This window comes from Mustela putorius, unplaced genomic scaffold (assembly GCF_011764305.1).
Source record: "Mustela putorius furo isolate JIRA1106 unplaced genomic scaffold, ASM1176430v1.1 tig00003850_pilon_pilon_pilon, whole genome shotgun sequence".
NCBI lineage: Eukaryota > Metazoa > Chordata > Mammalia > Carnivora > Mustelidae > Mustela > Mustela putorius.
In genome coordinates this window covers 5,745,565-5,765,996 of record NW_025422002.1, presented here as the reverse complement: position 1 = coordinate 5,765,996, position 20,432 = coordinate 5,745,565, and the positions used below count along the sequence as shown (strand labels likewise).

The 20,432-nt window shown below is 45.2% G+C and overlaps 1 pseudogene; it reads right to left on the bottom strand.

Moving 5' to 3' along the window:
* Positions 1-16,590: 16,590 nt before the first annotated feature.
* On the bottom strand, positions 16,591-20,228 carry LOC101681945 (annotated as a pseudogene).
* Positions 20,229-20,432: the final 204 nt, after the last annotated feature.

Genomic DNA, 20,432 nt, shown 5'->3' with positions numbered 1-20,432 from the left:
AGTATAAATTCTCACAGCCACAGTAGCCTGCAAGCCTCAGGTGGCCCTTTCTTTACTTGTCCGTAATTCTACTTAATCTCTGCCCAGCCCTTGTCCTGCTGCCTGGAAAAATGCAATATATCAGGTGTAGGTTTTCTCAGTGATTTTAGATTTAAGTCCAGTCACTCTATATTTTCTGCTTCCCAGATAGAGAGGCAGTTTAGAATGCATCATGGCCCTGGGGACATGGCTGGTGCATGCTGACATCCAGTATGATCTAACTTATTCCATCAGAGTTCTGTCTGATGGAAGGTTCTGGCAGCATTCCCCCTCCACCCTGCCCCCGACCCCCGACCCCCAGACTCCAGCCAACCACTAGGTACATGCTCACCACCACGGAAGACGTAGGCATGTTCTAACTAGACAGAAGCAAAATGTTCTCATCCCTTAAAATAGACAGTAGATTGTGGTGAGCATATTATAAAGCATATCATTGTCGAATCACCATGTTGAACTGCTGAAACTAACATAGTATTACATGTCAACTATGCTTCAATTAAAGAATAAAATGAAATAGACAATAGATGCTTCATTTTTAAAAAAACACTTATTTATTCATTTGAAAAGGGTGGGGAGGGCTTAGGGAGAGGGAGAGAGAGTGTCGAGCCCTGACTTGGGGCTCAATCCCACGACCCTGAGATGGCGACCTGAGCGGAAGCCAAGAGATGGACATTTAACTGACTGCAACACCTAGGTGCCCCTGGACACTTTAAATACTGGGAAATGCTAGGCCCACAAAGCATTTAACCAAATAAATGCTCACCACTGCTGTTCTACCACTTTCTTTTTATCACTCATCTCTCTTTGGTTGCCCAGTGTTTCCATCCTCAAAAACAGCTACCGAAAGACAGGAATAAAAAAAGAATCATGAGCTGGATTAGCATATCATTGGAAGGCTTCATTTTCCATAGAAACAGAATCAAAACAATGAGTGAGGCAAGGGGGTGTGGGGAAGTAAGGAAAGAGGATGATAATGTTAATTGTGATAAAAGAAATATTTGTTATATGCTAACTACTATGCTAAGAACTTTTTTTTTAAAAAATGGGTTTTTTTTGTTTTTTTTTTTTTTTTTTACTTTTGGTATTGTCTCATATAATGTCTCTATTTTCTCCTTTAATGGGAAACAATAACAGATTGCAGGAGGAAATATTCTAATTCTCTTAACACAATCAGCCTTGGTGCTACTCGGTCCAAAGCAGGATTTTCCCCTTGGTCAGGAGGTTCTCACGCGTTAGTTCATTGCATCTTCATAATACCAAGTGAGCAAGCACAATGATCATCTCCACTTTAAAGATGAGAGCAGAGAGGATTTTACATGAGACAGAAACGCACTGCTCCTGGTTCAGCCACCCTTATTTTGGGGCTCTGTGTCTCATATCCAAATCGAATACTGTCTGAGACAATAATTGGCTGTCTTGTGTTTCCCACCTAGGCCTGTGTCCTCCTTTATCTCCATTATTCTCATGATGCCATTGTTACTCACTGTATACCCAGTGGGTATGCAGCAGTCATGGGAAGAGGACACTCGGTTGGAATTTTTTTTTTGAGATTTTATTTATCTATTTGACAGAGAAAGAGAGATCAGAAGTAGGCAGAGAGGCAGGCAGAGAGAGAGGAAGGGAAGCAGGCTCCCCGCTGAGCAGAAAGTCCGATAAGGGGCTTGATCCCAGGACCCTGAGATCATGACCTGAGCCAAAGGCAAAGGCTTAACCCACTGAGCCACCCAGGTGCCCTGGAATTTTTTTAATCAATAGATTTTATTTTTTGAAGCAGTTTTAGACTCACAGCAAAATGGAATGGAAAGTGGAAAGGGTTCCCATATCCCCCTGCCCTCACATACCTACAGACTCTCCTGTGATCAATGTCCTAACCCCAGAGTGGTGCCTTACTTATAACTGATGCACCTCCCTTGACACATCATTATCACCCAAGTCTATAGCTTCCATTAGGTTTCACTCTTGGTGTCGGATGTTCAATGGATTTGGACAAATGTACGATGACATTCCTATAAATTTTTAAAAAGCCTTCATACTCTTTGGAAAAACCCTAAAACCAGACATTGGATTTACCAATTTTAACAGCCACTTGTCTGTCATTTTTATAGAGTACTCAGTAACAGAATTATATCTTTTTAAGATTTTATTTATTTGTTCGAGAGCAAGAGAGGGAGAGCATTCAAGAGCGGAGTGGGAGGAGGAGCACAGGGCGAGGGACAAGCAGAGCCTGACACGGGGCTGGATCTCACAACCCTGAGATCATGACCTGAGCCGAAATCAAGCATCAGACACCTAACTGACTGAGCCACCCAGGTCCCCTCAATAACAGAATTTTCTACCCTATATTCCAGGGAAGCCTGTCTTAGGTGGTATTATTAGGTGCCTAGAATAAAAATGGTTTCTTTTTTTAAGTTTTTATACTTACATTTATATGATTTGTAAAAATACATATGGAAGTTTGGGAAACAATCCATATGCTCTCCCCACAGATGTTCTACACACTTACTCACCTCACGCACGTTGGAATATCAAGGATACTAAGAAATCATGCGAGAGAAACTGGCAGAACTGGACTTAGCAATTCTTTTGGAGAAATCCATATCGAGCAAATCTACTGCTGTGCAGCCCCAGTTTTTGAACCCTGCCCTCTACCAGGTTTGCTCGGTCCTTCTCAGGGAATGTCGTGCCCTTACTCTATGGATGAAGAACGTGGATGCTCATGTCCCACAACTGCTGGCAGCACCTGTTACAATCATAACTCGGGTCGCCTGGAAACTTTTCCAGAAATCCTTGTGATAAAAACCGGCGGGGCTCTGAGAGGTTAGCGCGTGTTCTGGTATTTCACAGCTGATGAAGAGCCGACCGACACCACACCTCATTCCTATGGTTGGCTCAGGTCACGAGGTGACTTTGTGGATCAGGGTGAAATGTTCAGTCTCCCCTGAGGACCAGTAACAAACCCAAACAGTCTCTTAACAGGAGAATGGTTATCTTCAGAGGATGACACAGCTCTGCCCTTGGATCCTAAGATCCTCTGCTATGAATCACCTATGGAGGCCCATGGGGAGCAGCTCCAAACATCTCTCTGCAGCGGACACTTCAAACACCATCCCATGGGCTGCCTCAGCCTCTGCCTCAGGCTTCTGATGTTCTGGGCCCTGCATAAGACTGACACAGATCTGGGAGTTATACAGAAAGGGTGAGTCATGAAGCTTTGAGGTCTGCGATGGGGCCACACCAACATTCTTGCTAAAGGCAAAGGGAATATGGAATGGGCAGAGGCCGACAGTTAGAAATATCAGCTATGACCATGTGGTCATTTGCAAAAACCAAGACTGGGACAGTCATGAACATTCTACCTTATTTTGATGTGACTATATTTGTTTATATACAAACCAATTTTCCCCTCTTCCATTGCCCTGTCATCTAACATAAGATACATTAATAGTAGTAAACCTTATATTTCAGTATTTAAGTTACAGAATATCAAAGATTCGGTGTGATTTAGAAAGTAAATGATGTGATTTAGAAAATAAATGATCACTCAAAAAGTGGATAAAGGCACTCTGGATACTTTATTGAGGAGAGATTTGGCATGTTTTTGGATCAATGAGGCAAATTGTACTATGTTTCAACCATAGCATTTCTCATTGGTTAAATTTCCAGCTATCAAAAATATGAATATGAGATGGAAATGAGACTCAGCTAGTGCTCATTTAACTTAGAAACAATGCTCATTTAACTTAGAAATAATAACTTAGAAATACTGTCCATGTGACATAATTCAGCATCCTTTGAAAACCAAGTGTACAACAAAGTTCAAGGAAATTGATACCTTTGCATTGGAGGATCAATAACCAAATGCCACTTGGGGGAACTCGTGCTCTCAGCCTTCTTAGAACTTAGAAGCAGAAGAGACTTTGCGTTGATACCAAGAGATGGGGTGGCGGTGGGGGACGTTCTGTGCAGAAATGGTTTTTGGTGCCAGGTGACTCATTTTTAAACAACTTCTACATTTGGCAGATGGTGATAATGCCAGCACTTAACGACAGAGCTGAGTAAATCAGGACGGCATGTTTCCACACTTCTCAGATGCTTATTTCTAAACATTATATAAAAACCATGTCTTTGAGTCCCTCTCTCCAATGAGTCATGGAGCCCAAGGGAGGCTGCTGCCGCCAGAGTCATCCATTCTGCCCTCCTGTAACGCAACACATTGCCTGGAGCTGAGAAGACGATCCAGGTACGCGCTTTCGGACGTGGAAAACATCAGGCCACAGAGTGTATTTACCACAGACATTTTCTGTCTTGATCACTTCTCACACAAATACCATCATATTGAAAAGACTTTTAAGTTTTCATCAAATTTCCATGCATCACAGAACAATGAAGTTATGAAACCATAGACATACGGGATAGAATGAACTTATGGTCATGGAGGCTGGGGCAGAAATAGCTAACCTTTGGTGCTCAGCTAGCAGGAGCTGCTGACCACCCGCAGGCGCCTGCGTAACAATAAAGAACCTCTTGCTGATTGCATCCAGTGGCAGTGTTGGATTCTTGGGTAAGAGGATCCGCGGGTCTTTCATTGAAACCATGAGGCATTATCTCCTTTTGAAAACAGAGAAAAAGAATTATTTCCTAATTCTGTCTAGAAACAATGACCAGTGTAGTAGCTATGGGTATCCCTGGCACTCAGATTGTGAAACACCATGTCCCATTAAAAAAGAACCACAGCCCCCGTAGAAATTGGTTATTCTAGGTCTGGAGCTGGAAATAAATGAGATAAGGCTAAAACATCCCTGTCTAATGCTTTAATTTTCTTTACAACCCATAGGGAGATGAGTAGGAATATCCAGAAGGGGTATGTATAATGTCAAGATGATGGACATTGGGATCAGGCAGACTAGGGCTTGAATTCCATTTTTTAAAAGATTATTTATTTATTTATTTGACAGAGAGAGAGAGAGATCACAAGTAGACAGAGAGGCAGGTAGAGAGAGAGAGATCACAAGTAGACAGAGAGGCAGGTAGAGAGAGAGAGGGAAGCAGGCTCCCCGCTGAGCCGAGGGCCCAATGCGGAGCTCGATCCCAGGATCCCAAGATCATGACCTGAACCAAAGGCAGGGGCTTAACCCACTGAGCCACCCAGGTGCCCCTTGGATTCCATTTTTAATGCTACATTATGTGCTCTTGGGATGTTCAATTAACTTTCTCAGGGCCCTGGTTACCTAATCTGTAAAATGGGCATAATAATAGTACTTAAGGCATAAAGTTGTTGAGAGAAGTAAAAGAGCTCATTCTTTTTTTTTTTTTTAAGATTTCATTTATTTATTTGACAGAGAGAAATTACAAGTACACTGAGAGGCAGGCAGAGAGAGAGAGAAGGAAGCAGGCTCCCTGCTGAGCAGAGAGCCCGATGCGGGACTTGATCCCAGGACCCTGAGATCATGACCTGAGCCGAAGGCAGCGGCTTAACCCACTGAGCCACCCAGGCGCCCCAAAGAGCTCATTCTTATAAGATGCTAAGTATTCAAGAAATGAAGACTTCCATTCTTTTTTTAATTATTTTTTAAATTTTTTATTAATGTATAGTGTATTATTAGCCCCAGGGGGTACAGGTCTGTGAATCACCAAGTTTACACACTTCACAGCACACACCATAGCACATACCCTCCCCAGTGTCCAAAAACCCACCACCTGCTCCCTACCCACCTCCCCCCTGGCAAACCTCAGTTTGTTTTGTGACATTAAGAGTCTCTTATGGTTTGTCTCCCTCCCGATCCCATCTTGTTTCATTTATTCTTTTCCTACCTCCAAACCCCCACATTGCATCTCCCCTTCCTCATATCAGGGAGATCATATGATAGTTGATGAAGACTTCTATTCTTACTGGCATCATCTTACAAGTGATCATCTTACCTATGCTGATGGTAATATTAGAGAGATCAATTTGCAAGTTTTTGTTGTAATCAGTCACTTTCCAGAGGGCCAGTGGAACTTAGGGATACAGGTGGCTTTCCAAATTAGATACTAGGACCTTAGAAAACCGGCTGTGGGTTTTGGAATTGGAATCACTGATCCTAGCAGACTCAGGTACCAGGAACTCAGAGGCCTCTGGGCACTAGTACATCTTAGCAATGCCCGGGGTCCTTCAGTGCAGAGGAAATGGGAGCTGCTGTTTCCAAGATGTATAGGTGAGGTCGTGTGGGATGTGAGGACATGGGGATCTCTAAGCACAGGGCTGTTCTCCAACAGAGCCTCAGGAAATGGGGCCCTTTCTGTGGAAACCCCAGAGATATTCTCGGGTGACATTGAGAAGAGAAAGTGCCAGCACCAATAGGCTTGGGAGGAATTCTGCCAAGTGCACAGGAGTAACATGGAGAAGAACAGAGGACAGGGAAAGTCATCAGAAGAATCAAGAATCAAGTTTCCTGTCTTTGATTCCTATACCTGCTTCTTCCCCTCTGCTCTGAGCCCTGGGGCCCTCTCCCTTTGACCTTCTAGCAGAAGTCTAGAGTGCACATGTCCCCTGTGGCCTCAGGGCAGTCTTCGTTTGGCATCAGGAGTCTGAAAGAAGACTCTCCCTTCCTTTCCTTTGCCTAGATGCCAAGGGTTGGAAAAATCAAAAGCAGATATTTGGCCCAAAACTAGTACAAAGAAGGATGAGAATAGCCTGGCTCCTGTTGCCCCCAGGAGTGATGATGGGGAGACTGATAATTTAGACCGTGTCTCTGTCCAATTCCAAGATCCCTCGGGCCAGGCTATTGAAGCAGACATCAGGAACCTGAACCTGGACCCACCAGCTGCTTCAGACCCATCCCTGAAGAAAAAGGAGGAAAGAAAGGGGAAAAAAAGGAACAGAAGCTCCAATTCAGCACCTCAGGCATCCAGAGCAAGTGACATGGCTGGCGTAGGCTAACTTCTCCATCTGGTTTTCTTTTTCTCCTGTTTTTGTATTGCTGTTGTAATTTATAAGTATTGGAATTTGGACAGATTAGCTCTGATGGGACTGGGGCATGGGGGAAGGGTCTCCACAATGTGAGTGAGAATCAAGAGAATTTCAGAAAAATGTATTTACCAGATTCCTGTCTTGACACCAAAATATTGACCCTCAAAGAAGGAAGGAAGGAAAGAAGGAAGGAAGGAAAAGAGAGAAGGAGGGAGGGAGAAACCGAGGGAGAGAGGAGGAACCCTCCAGAGTAAATAATAATTTATCTTGTGTTTGTCTTATATTCTGGTTTTCGCGCCTGCAAGACTGATGACCTTGAAGATAAGGAGGCCATGAATTAGCCCAGAAGTGACCCTTCCCCCCAACAATACACACCTGAGGCAGCTCCTTTCAGCTCTGGACCACTCTGTTGAACATTTTCCTTTACACTGAAACAAAAATCTATCCACCTCTCTTTTCTACCCCTGGTCCTCTGCCCTGTTTGGATCCACACAGAACAAGTCTAATTTGTTTTCACATGTAAAAATCCACAATGAAGGCCAGTCCATGAGGGACAGAGGGAGAAGATGGTCTTTGTGGAGGATTAGTTCTCCGTGGGCAGTTTTCTTCTTTGGTGCAGTAACAGGCAACTTTATCCATGCTTTTATTTGGGGACTCCCAGCCCCAAGTCTTCCTTCTAAACTCCCAGACTGACCTCTTTTATTGTCTTTGGTGTGTCTCTATGTGGAGCGTAGTCTGGAGGGATCAGGACTCAAGATAGCCAGGTTTGGAGGTGAGGGCATGAGAAGTGACTCACTTTGTGTTGGAGTGCAGCAAGAGAGACCCCAAATTACTGGAGATGTGTATATTCAATCAGCATGGAGCACAACTACTCCATTATCATCAAGGTCACCCAGCTGGGAAAGGACTAAGAAGCCAGGAACACCTCCCTCTACCCAACATGTATCACTGAGCCCAGGTTTCCTTGATCCAGTCACCTCTATCTATTGTCTTCTTTTTCTAGAATGTTCCTTCCAACTGTTGCAGATGTTAGTAGAGATAAAAGATTTGAGGGAGGAGAAAAGAATGGGTATGTATTTATTAAACCCCTTAAAGTTTGTTCATTGTTAATTCTCTTCAGATAGATCTTACTCTTCTGACCACCTCAGTCTTATCCTCATATCTTCCCAAACTGAAAGATATTATTTGCTGATCCATTTTTCTTTCTCATGGTAAAAACTTTCCAAGTTTCCTCTGATGAAGTATCTTTCTCAGTCCCCATGGTTCTTTCAGGACAGATCACACACAGCTCACTCCCCAGGGATGAACTGAAGCCCATGACCAGAGTCGTGGTGATTGGCCTTGATGTGGAAAAATGACAGGAGAAGTGATGGTCATTGTCACCCCCTCCTGAGGAAACCTTGCTGAGCAGGAAGCCAACATGAACAGAAGAAGGAACAAGGGATGAAGAGAGACAAGTTTTGGCTTATGGGTATTCAAGTTGAGTCTCTCTCTTGCATCCAAAAGAATTCTGAGAAATACATGATCCTAGTTAAGTCTCAAATTTTGGGGTTTCAAGACCCCTTTGCACTTTTCAAAGTTTATTAATGACCCCAAATAACTTTTACTTATGTCAATTATTTATACTGATATTTATCATACTAGAAATTAAAATTGGGAAATGTGAAAATTGCTACTTAGTAAAACTAATAACAAACCCATCATATGTTAATAGAAATAACATTTTTATGAAAAGTAACTATATTTTCCAAAACAATACCTTTTGTGAGAAACGTGGCCTGCTTTGCATGTTTTCAGTTATTGGGCAATGTCCGGCTTAGTAGGAGATAGCTGAATTCTCAAACATGCTTCTATATTAATATATTGCCATATGTTGTTTTGGTTCAAATGTGTAAAAAAAACACACCTCACAGAACTATGTATCATTGGAAAAGAAAGGAATATTTTAATAAACTTTTCAGGGAGTTATGAATATTCTCTTTTGATATCACATCCAAACTTACCAAGGGTTACTTCCTTTGTAAAAAAAAAAAAAAAAGTATTTTTAATTTTTTAAAAAGATTTTATTTATTTATTTGACAGAGAAATCACAAGTAGGCAGAGAAATAGGCAGAGAGAGAGGAGGAAGCAGGCTCCCTGGCGCTGAGCAGAGAGCCCGATGCGGGGCTCCATCCCAGGACCCTGGGATCATGACCTGAGCCAAAGGCAGAGGCTTTAACCCACTGAGCCAACCAGGCACCCCTTTATTTATTTTTAAAGATTTTATCTATTTATTTAGAGAAAGGGACAGAGAGCATGAGGGAGAATGAGCACAAGCAGGGGGTGAAGGGCAGAGGTAGAGAGAGAAGCAGGTTCCCCCTTGAGCAGGGAGCCTGATGTGTGCCTCAACCCCAGGACTCTGAGATCATGACCTGAGCTGAAGACAGATGTTTAGCCAAGTGAGCCACCCAGGTGCACCCCCTCCCAAAATTATTTATTTATTAGAGAGAAGAAGGAGAGAGAGAGAGAAGGGGCAGAGCGAGACAGAATATCCAAATATCTGAGAAGCCTCCCTCTGAGCACAGAGCCTGACATGGGACTCTATCTCACAGCCCATGAGATCAGGACCTGAGCCAAAACCAAGAGTCAAATGCTTAACCGACTGAGGCACTCAGGCATCCTGACAAGGGGTACTTTCTTTTTTTTTTTAATTTATTTATTTATGTGACAGACAGAGATCACAAGTAGGCAGAGAGGCAGGTAGAGAGAGAGGAAGGGAAGCATGCTTCCCGCTGAGCAGAGAGCCCGACATGGGGCTCAATCCCAGGACCCTGGGATCATGACCTGAGCCGAAGGCAGAGGCTTTAACCCACGGAGCCACCCAGGCGCCCCCACGGGGTACTTTCTTAAAGATAAGTTAACAATGTGGAATCTGAAACTATAAAAATGAACTTTTCATATTCTGAATACTCACAAGAGTATAAAAGTGAGTGATAAAAGGGAGTGATAAAAGGCAAAATAATTACCTCAGAAATAGGAGGAACTGTTTTTGATTTTGTGAACTTTCTGAAAGGTCCAGGGACCCCTGGACCATACTTTGAGAATCGCTGCTCCCTTCTAATCCTCATCAACTCTGACTCTCTGGGTATTTTCCTAATATAAACTTCTAAAGAAGCAGGAACAGATCTGGCTAATTCAGCCACCATTCAATAAGAAGAGTCTTTTAGTTATTCAGCAAATACTCCTGGGGACTCCCTGGCAGGATGCTCTCAGAAGTGAGCGAAACAGAACCAGAGTGCATGCTCGCATTACTAACAGCCTAGTGCAGCGCACGGACACCCATCCTGGAGTCCAGGTGTCATCTGTTAAACCTGATTTACAGGACTAGCATCATGAAGGAAGCTACCCAGAGTATCAAGTTAGAGAGTGTTAAGGGATTGGTTCCTAAATGAAGGGACTTTTAGGAGATAAAAGGGATGCGTAGTCATCTGCTGGAAAAGCAGGGTAGAGGCATGGGGGCGGGGCGTGCTTCAGGGAGAGGAAATAGCAGGGGAAAAGGCTTAGGGAAGGAGAAGCTGCAGGGAGCCAGGGAGACTGGAAAGGGAAGGTGGAGAAGGTCCCATTGCAGGAAGAGTCTGGAGAGGGAGACAGATGCCATCTGTTGGAACACTCACAGAAGACCATCTTGTCCACTGCTGGCTGACCTATGGAGGCTGCCTTTGAGTCAGGCCCCTGTCAATGGTCCAGTCACCTGGAACCACAGATGCAGGGCGGTAGCCCAAGCCTGAGGGACCCCTCAGAAGGGACTATGCAAGTATGATGAGCACTCCAAGTGGAGTCACGGTCCCCTCCCAAAGTCATTTTCCGCCTCTCATCGAGGCTCCGTTGCCCGATGCACATCCGTCCTCCACTTCGGCAGCCTTGAAGACCTTCTACATGGGCTAGTTCGTCCATGCTTGATTTTCAGTAGGGCCACTGTCACAGGAGGTGCGCTCAGGGGGCGGATTTTGAGACAGAGATCAGCAGCAGGGTGTTTGTTAGATAGTGCTTGTGGAGACAACCCTTGTAAAAGGGAAGGACAGAAATAGGAGTGGACAGAAGGAGCACTGACCTGCAAGGCGGTCTCAACAAAGGTCACGGGCAGCTCTTGAAGATGCTCTGTTCCTTCTGAATTGTCCCGAGTTGCAGCCGCTCCAGAAGGAAGCACGGCCTAGGAAGGAAGCATGACAAGGCAAGGCTGTTTTCCTCAGTTAATGCAGTCCCCAATGTGGGGTGATGACAGAAGCCTGTCTTCCAGCCTCATTCCCAACTCCTGGGGGAAGAACCCTTCTTTCCTGAAGGAAGCTCTGAGTGGTGCCTCACAGAGCCCACCACGCTTGTGGATCCACTCAGTTAAGAATCGTGATAGGGTTTATGACGACAACAGTGGGCAGGAAGTCAGAAGGACTGAGTTCTAGGGCTGGCTTTCCATAAATTAGTCACACAAAAACTCGTAGGTGCTGACCTGGATCCACTCTGCTTGTCTCCCCACTTTATGCTATAGCCTTTCTATGTCATGAACCCACTTCTGTGCATGTCTCCGTTCTCTTCTCTCAGCCCTCCGAGCTCCGTGCTACTCTGGGGCCTTTGCATGGCTGATGGGAATTATCTTATTTGTGCACTGAGGCTGTTTTCCTCAGTTAATGCAGCTCCATGAGTGTAGGGACTTTGTGTCATCATTCATCTTTGTGTCCTCAGAGCCTGGAACACAATAAGCACAAAAATATTTACTGAAAAAAATCAATAACTGAGGGGGCACCTCGGTGGCTCAGCTGGTTATGTGTCCAACTCTTGATTTCAACTCAGGGCATTCTCAGGGTCAGGGGATCACGTGGGGATTCTTTCCCTCCCCCACTCTCTCTGCCCCCCCCCAAATAAATAAAATCTTTAAAAAAAAAAATCAATAACTGAGGCCCAGGCAGAGTGGGAGTATGGGTTTGCTGAGGCTCCTGCAAAATATCACAGAGCAGGGGGCTTCAACCACAGAAGTGTATTTTCTCCCAGTTCTGCAGGCTAGGAGTCTGAAATCAAAGTGTCAGGAGGGTTAGTTTCTTCTGAGGCCTAACTCCTGGGTTTGCAAATTGCTGTCTTCCCCATCTGTCTTCACATGGTCTTTCCTCTCTGTGTGTTTATGTGTGTCCAAAGCTCCTCATTTTAGAACGACACCAAGGGCACCTGGGTGGCTCAGTCGGTTAAGTGTCTGCCTTCAGCTCGCGTCATGATCTCAGGGTCCTGGGATGGAGTCCCGCATCGGGTGCTCTGCTCAGTGCGGAGCCTGCTTCTCCCTCTGCCTGCCGATCCCCCTGCTCATGCTTTCTCTGTTTCTCTCTCATTTAAATAAATATATAATAAATAAATAAAATCTTTAAAAAAAAAAAAAAGACAGCAGTCGTACTGGATTCGGGCCCACCCTCGTGATCTTATTTTCCCTTAATTACCTCTTGAACGACTCCATCTCCAGATGTAGTCACGTGCTGAGGTATTGGGGATTACGACTTCGACACACACATTTGGGAGGAGGGGCGTATGACACAACCCCTAACAGCCGGGAACACAGAAAAGCCACATTATGGATTTTCTTCTCTCAAAAGCCCTGCTATGTGCCACTGAAGAAGGGAGGAGTTCTGAGTCCTCATGACACCCCAGGTACTGTGCTGGTACTTCACAGGCATAATCTTATCTCTCCTCACAGCCATCGGCTGACGGAGTTAGTACTCTGTTTGACTGGCAAGAAGACAGAGATCTTGAGTACCTGCTCAAGGTCACACAGTGGGCAAATGGAGAGGCTGGAACTTGAACCTAGATTTCCTGACCCTGTGCCTACACAGTCAACCGTTTCTAGAGAATACCTGTTGTTTGTCCTCATGGCCTCCAAACCCTGTGATTTAAATAATTGCTAGCATCTTGCATCTACAAAGCTATAATCAGCTTAATTACATAGTATTTTGTGATGTTCTTTCTAAGTCACCTGTAACCTTCTCCAAGGAGAAGGGAATTATCTGGGGAGAAGGGGGGACAAACAAACAAAAAACCAGAAGCCTAGAAGTTGCCTGCACTCAGGGGAGAGAAGCATGAACAAACATCTTTTTTGCTCCCAGCCTTGTCAAGGCTAATGCTTTGTTCCCCTCCCTGAAACTTAAGCCAAAATCAGAACTTACTTCATTCTCTGTTTCATTAGCTTGGAATAGGCCCAAGATAAGGTTAAAAATCAAAGAGTCTGTGAAAACTGCAACCAATTACCCTGAAAAATATGCTAAGCTTAACAGATTTATTCAACGTTGCTTAGTGGGTGGCTTCACAGGATGGAGGCCAAGATTTATCATCTGCTTGGCTTTGCCTCTGATTATTCATTGACTGGGATGGCTTTCTTACCATAAGCTGATACAGTCTCCCGTCTCGAAGAAAGGGGGGAAAAATACAAAACACCACATTTACTGATTCATTTCAAACAGAATGTTTTTTAAGAGAGACAGACCTGTGGTACTAATGAATATTCCCTGTTTTTCCTTTTGAATTCACAGCAGGAGATTAATGAAAAATTTAGTGAGGGGTGGAGAGGTGCTGGTGGAATGTTCTACTGATTCCATGGGGTGTTTATCCAAACACATATTATAGCTGCCTGTTACAAGCATGCACTGTGTTAGATGTTGTCCCAGATTATCTCATTTTGCTTGCATAAACCGCCTCCTGCCCTGGGAGCTATTCCCATCCCCACTGTACAGATGAAGAAACTGAGTCTTTAGAATTGCATTGTCTAATATGGTAGTCAGTAGCCATGGACAGTTATTGAAACTTACAGTTAAGGTAATTAAAGAAACTCAAGCAAACTCCCCTATGTCTCATAACTTGGACCATCTCAAAACCACAATGAGGTACCCGTACAGCATGGAGCCTGATGTAGAGCTTGATCTCACAATCCTGAGATCATGACTTGGGCCAAAATCAAGAGCTGGACACCTAACCACTGACTGAGCCACCCAGGTGCCCCATATTGCAATTAAGTTTTAAAAGTCGGTTCTTTATTTACAAGAGCCACATTTCAAGTGCTCAACAGCCATATGTGGCTAGTGGTTACCCCATTGCACAGCACAGATCTAGAAAACTTTCATCATCATGAAGACCTGGGTGTGGAGTGACTTGTTCTTTTACTGGACACACTGCCCTAGGATTTAGAGGCAAAGAGACCTGCCCTTTGCTTAATCAAAGGCAAGATTCAAATCTGGCTTTCTCTGCTCCAAGTCCAAGTTCCTCCCACTGTCAGAACACAACCTTGGCATCTATGATCTGAGGTGACATTGACCTTGGTTTCTTTGGTAATTCCTTGAACTAAAAACTTTTTTTTGCCCTGAAGGGGTGTGTTGGGAAATTCTAAGAAATGACCAGCAGGTGGCGTGCGTGTCCTATGTCTCATAACTTGGACCATCTCAAGGCACTGCTAGCAGAAGCCAAGAACTTGTTTGTTTCGACAGAGGACAAACAGATATTTCCCCCCAAACAGATAAACAAATGGCCAATAAGCATATGAAAAGATGTTCATTGTCATTAGTCTTTGGAGAAATATAAATCAAAACCACAATGAGGTACCCGTTCATACTGGTTAGGATGGCTATAGAAAGAAGGAGAGAAAGAGAAAAAGAAGAAAAGAAAACAACAAAGCAGAATAATAACAAGTGTTGGTAAGAAAGTGAAGAAACTGGAACCCTTGTGCCCTGTTCGAGGAAATGGAAAATAGCACAGCCACTGTGGAAAACAGTGTGGCAGTTCCTCAAAAAAATTAAACAAGAATTGCCATAAGATCCAGATTCAGCGTGGAGGGATATATATGAAAGAATTGAAGGCAGGGACTCGGAGAGATCATTGTACACCAAGATTAACAGTGATATCACAATAGCCAAAAAGTAGAAACAACCCAAGTGTCAATCAATGGATGAATGGATAAATAAAATGTGATACATTCATACAATGAAATATTATTTGGGGGCACTGGGTGGTTCAATCGGTTGAGCATCCAACTCAATTTCAACTCAGGTCATGATCTCAGGGTCGTGAGATGGAGCCACACATAGGACTCTGAACTGAGAGAGGAGTCTGCTTGAGATCCTCTCTCTCCCTCTCCCTCTGCCCCTCACCCTGTCATGTGTGGGTATGGGTATGTGTATGCACAGGCTCTCCCCACCCCCTCTCTCTCAAAGAAAGAAAGAAAGAGACATTATTTGGCCTTTAAAAGGATTAAAATTCTGATACCTGCTACCATATGGATAAATCTTGAAAACATATTAAATGAAATAAACAGAATACAAGAGGATTAATATTATATGATTCCATTTACAGGTGGTACCTAGAGTAGTCAAATTCATAGAAAGTTATCAGGGGTTGTGGGGAAGGAATAGTGAAGAGTTAATGTTTAATGGGTATGAGAGTTTCAGTTTGGAAAGATAGAAAAGACTTGTACACGAATAGTGGCATGTAAATGTACTTAATGCCACTGAGTTGTATACTTAGAAATGTCCAAAATGGTAAATTTTATATTATGTGTATCTACCCACAATAAAATTTAAAAAATAAAATAAAACAAGGGTGGGGCTCCTGGGTGGCTCAGTCAGTTAAGCATCTGCCTTCAGCTCAGGTCATGATCCCAGGGTCCTGGGATCGAGCCCTGCATTGGGCTCCAGGCTCAGTAGGGAGCCTGCTTTTCCTTCTCCCCCAGACTGTGCTCTCTTTAACTATCTCTCTTTCTTGAGTAAATAAATAAAATTTTATAAAGAAAGAAAGAATGAATGAATGAAAGGGCAAAGAACCTTTCTTTTTTAAGATTTTATTTATTTACTCAAGAGAGGGGGGGAGCAAGCATGTGAACAGAGAGAGAAAGGGAGAAGCAGATTCCCTGCTGAGCAGGGAGCCCAATGCAGGACTTGATTCCAGGAGCCTGGGATCATGACCTAAGCTGAAGACAAACACTTAACTGAATGAGACAACCAGGCATCCCAAAGAATCTTTTTCCTTCTTGCAGTTTTCTAGTTGGCATTTGGTTGCTAGGTGGGGAGAAAATCCTCTAAGAGTATAGAAAAAAGGGAAGGGCTACAACCTCAGTGCCATGTCTGGCTCTACCCACATTAAGCTCTGTTGAACCGGGAAAGCCTCCTACTTTCTAGTGCCTGTATGAGGCAGAAAGAAAGATGGGGTAGATAATAGTCTAGCATCCCTACCTCACACCTTTGATGGCCAAGTCCAACTTTGCTTGCAAAGATACTCTCTTTTCCCAAGATGTGGACTTTCAGGAACTCAGAAGATACGTGGAACCACAGATGTCCATCGCTGATGTGAATAGTGACACATGGCCTTTAAGAATTATTCTGGGGGCCCCTGGGTGGCTCAGTTAAGCATCTTCCTTCAGCTCAGGTCATGAGCCCAGGATCTTAGGATCGAGCCTTACATTGGGTTCCCTTTTCAATGGGGAGTCTGCTTCTCCCTCTCTTGCTCCTCGCCCCACTTGTGTGCACGATCTCTCTCTCAAATAAATAAAATCTTAAAAAAAAAAAAGAATTATTCTGTCCACTGCCTCCCATGATTAATAGGCATGAAATTTAATGCTCCTCCCCACCCAGGGCTCCCTGTTTGTCAGGTCCACAGTAACAGGGGTCCTCATCATTGATATTTTCCTCTCCACCCCCCTCGCCAAGATCCAGTCTGAGATTCACCTGTCCCAGGGTGTAGTGACAAAGGATCTCCCAGCCCTGGTAATTGCTCTTGCTGTGAGATGTGATCCGGGACAGGCATGGGTTGTGAGGCCCAGGGAGGCTCTGGCTGGGATCCCACTTTCAATCTCAGAAACAGAGGACTATTTCCCAGAAAGTTGCTCTCGTTCATGCTCCTTATCTGAGCTCTCGAAACCTTCCACATAATAAAGCACCCACAAAGGATTCTGATCACGGTGGTTCTTGTTTTGTAGGAATCAGTAGAGCTGCGGCCCATATTGGCAGCCACAGATCCCAGAGCAAGACCACAGGAAGCGCAGAATCTTCCTCTCCAACATCACGGTGGTGGCCAGACCTGGGCCTTCCGGAGCTTGCCCATTCATGGGCCACCTTCCCATGTGTGTCATCCTTCATGGCAATAAACAGGTGGAGCATAAGCAGTGGGGTGATGATGGCAAAGACAAAGTAGATGATGCCAAATGTGAAGGGCAAGTTCATCTCGTAGTTGGCAGGCCCATCAATGATGGTGAGGAAAAGCTGAAAGGAGCAGCATTGGAATTGTCCCAGCTTGACTGGGTCCTGTGTCTGGAAAAGGACATAAATGTTGAGGCAAATCCCAGAATAACAAGGCCACCAGCTGGCAGAAAGGCTTCAGGTCTCCAAATACCATCTTTAAGGAGTGCCTGGCTGGTTCAGTCTGTAAAACATGCAACTCTTGACCTCTGAGTTATGCGTCCAAGCCCCATCTTGGGTGTAGAGATTATTTTAAGAAATAAGAGAAAAGAAAACGCAAAATAAAGCCAAAAGTCATCTTTCTGGATCATGACGGTGAAAGGACAGAGCATCTGGAATTCTCCAGCAAGTCACGTAACATTGTACCAGCCCAGCACAGCAACAGACATGGGCACCATCTCTCCCTTCATGTTAGAAAGCCCCATCCTCACGTTCACCAGCACCATGCAGGCATAGGTGATGACAATGACGTGGAATAGCCCCCAGAGGACTGTCCCAAATAGCAAGAGACACCAACACTGAAGATGCCCAGGATCTCTAGGAGCAGGATGACCACAGTTCCAAGGACAGTCACCAAATCCCTCACCAGCTAGATTTTAGCCTGGCAAGTCACATAGGCCTCCTGGGTGATTTCTGTTGGAAATTGGTGTTACCTTGGGAACCTGTGCCATTACCAATATGGAACTTGAGGGGGCGGTAGACATAGCAGATCATACAGAGGGGGAACAAGGCACTCAGAACATAGAGGTGCCACTGCCCATATTTCTTCCACTTGAAGCTCACTAGCTGTTTCACTGGGGTCTCTTCCGGGATCTGGTGAGCCCCTTGCTTCTGGGGGAGACAGGGGCTCTCTCCCCAGGAGTTGACCTCTGTGAGGTCACAGAAAGTGGAGGTCAGTGGCCCATAATTCCACGGGATGTGCTTTGTTTTCTGCATCGGATGCTGGAAACTTGCAGTGTTGCCCTCCACTCCAGCCTGCTTGAAGGGGGTGAGACCCTGGTGACTAGGCATGCATGAGGTCCAGGACTGTGGGTGGTCGCTGCACCATCGGAGACAGCAAGCAGCAGGGTGTACATCTGGCAGGCAAAGGTTTGGTTGGGATGGAGCATGAGGATGAGGATGAGCAAGATGGTGTTTTCCAGGGAGTCCTGGGCCCACATGCTGGCTCCGTGTTCCATGAGCAGCCTCACAATCTCCTTGCTGCCCACATGGCCGCCAAGGACAAAGGGTGCTCCCCAAAGTAGATAAGCTTGCAGGGGCTGTGGTGGAAAGCGGTGCCTGTAGCTCTTGCAGAGACACTGCCCTGTGGGCAACCGGGCCTCACGCCGAGGGCACATTCTGGTTCACGATGGCTGTGTGCCCAGCAGTCCGACCTACAGATGCCTTACCCATGGTGGGCTCCTTGACCAGCTCCCGGGCAGCCTCGGTCAGCACTGTGGCTGCCCTGAGACCGTCCCAGAGGATTGCTGTGTGCAGTGCCATCTCCCCCAGGGCTGCTCCTGTATCAAGTTGCAGGTTCATTCCAGTAGAAGTTTCTTCAGGAAGCGCAGGTCATTTTCCTTGGCTGCCTGAAGGAGTGGAGACTCTTGAATCCTCTTCCGCGGCAGCCTATGAGCCTTGCCCAGATGCTGACCCTAGTCCCGCTCTCTGACCAGCCGGGACACCAGGAGTTTCTGGAGTCGGATCCATCCACGGCAGAGGAGCCCCCATGTCTTTGCCTTCCAGGCACGGATAGGTGATGGAAATGTGGTAGAAGTTGCCTGTCCAGGACTTAGCAGGAGCTGAGGAGGAGGCAGGGTCTGTTTGGGGTCGGGACTGAGAGTGAGTGTATCTTCTACATGACTTGGGTATGCAGCTTGCAGTTTGCAGCTGTGGTGTGTGTGTCTGTGTGTGTGCGCACACACGTGTGAGACCATACACTTACTTTGCGGCAAGACATAGTGTATAGACACCATTGGAATTGTGCATGCTTTCTCTTTCTCCGCTCCCGGCCCCCTCTCTTCACATTCTTTTTCTTATCACTTAGAAACTTGGCAATAAGATGTTTACAAACTGGAAAATACAGAGAGCTACCTTTGAATGTCAACTCCCTTCGCTTTAAATATATCCGCATGTGGATAATTCTGAAATGTACACCTCCAGACAGACCCATCCCAGAACCTCTCTGTATTTATCTGTCAACTTGATACCACACTCAAGCCTCAAAGGGACATTTCAAAATGAATTTGACTGAAAAGAAATTCTCATTTCCTTGACCCTTCTGCCTCCCAGACTTGTTCTTCGCGTGCTTCCCTATTTCTATAAATAGCACCATCACCCACACAGTAATTCAGGCCCAAACCCTAGGCGTTGGCCCTTTCGTGATCCCTTTCTTACAGGCATGCACGCACACGCACATGCACACACACACACACGCACACACGCCACATCACTCTGTCAGCAAATCTTGGTGAAAGACATCTCAAGTCCATTTACTTCCCTCCATCTCCACAGCACCTCCCTCATCCAAGCTGTTACCCTCTTTTGCCTGGGCAGTGGCAATGGCTTTTAGCTGGTCTCTGTGCTTTGACCTTTGTCCTTCTCTAAAATCAAATTAGAACAAGTCACTCCATTTATTATTTATTTATTTAAAGGAAATTCTTAGAATTTCTTTTCTTTTTTAAGATGTTATTGATTTATTTGTCAAACAGAGAGAGAAAGCACAAGCAAGGGGGAATGGCAGGCAGAGAGAGAAGCAGACTCCCCGTTGAGGAAGGAGCTGGATGCGGGACTCGATCCTAGCACCCTGGAATTATGACCTGAGCCGAAGGCAGACGCTTAACTGGCTGAGCCTACCCAGGTGTCCCAAGTCACTCCCTTCAGAATAAAACTCAAACTCCTGGAGTTCTTGTAGGCCTACAAGACCCTAGAAGGTGTGGTCCCTGCTTGCCTGTCTGATTTCACCTCCTAGAACTCTCCTCTGTGGTCACCGATCGGTTGTTCCTCATGGAGCTCCTCAAGTACTGCCAGCCCATTCCTACTTCATGGCCTTTGCGTGATCTCTGGTCTTGACTCAGGGTTTATCAGCACAGAGAGGCCTCTCCTGATGACTTTATCTAAAGTGGCCTTCTCCTTCCAGTCCCTAAGCCATCACACTATTTCTATCCTTCAGAACATGTACCGGATGTAAAAGACACGGATGTAAAAGACACGGATGCTGTTTCCTTACTCGTTTCCCA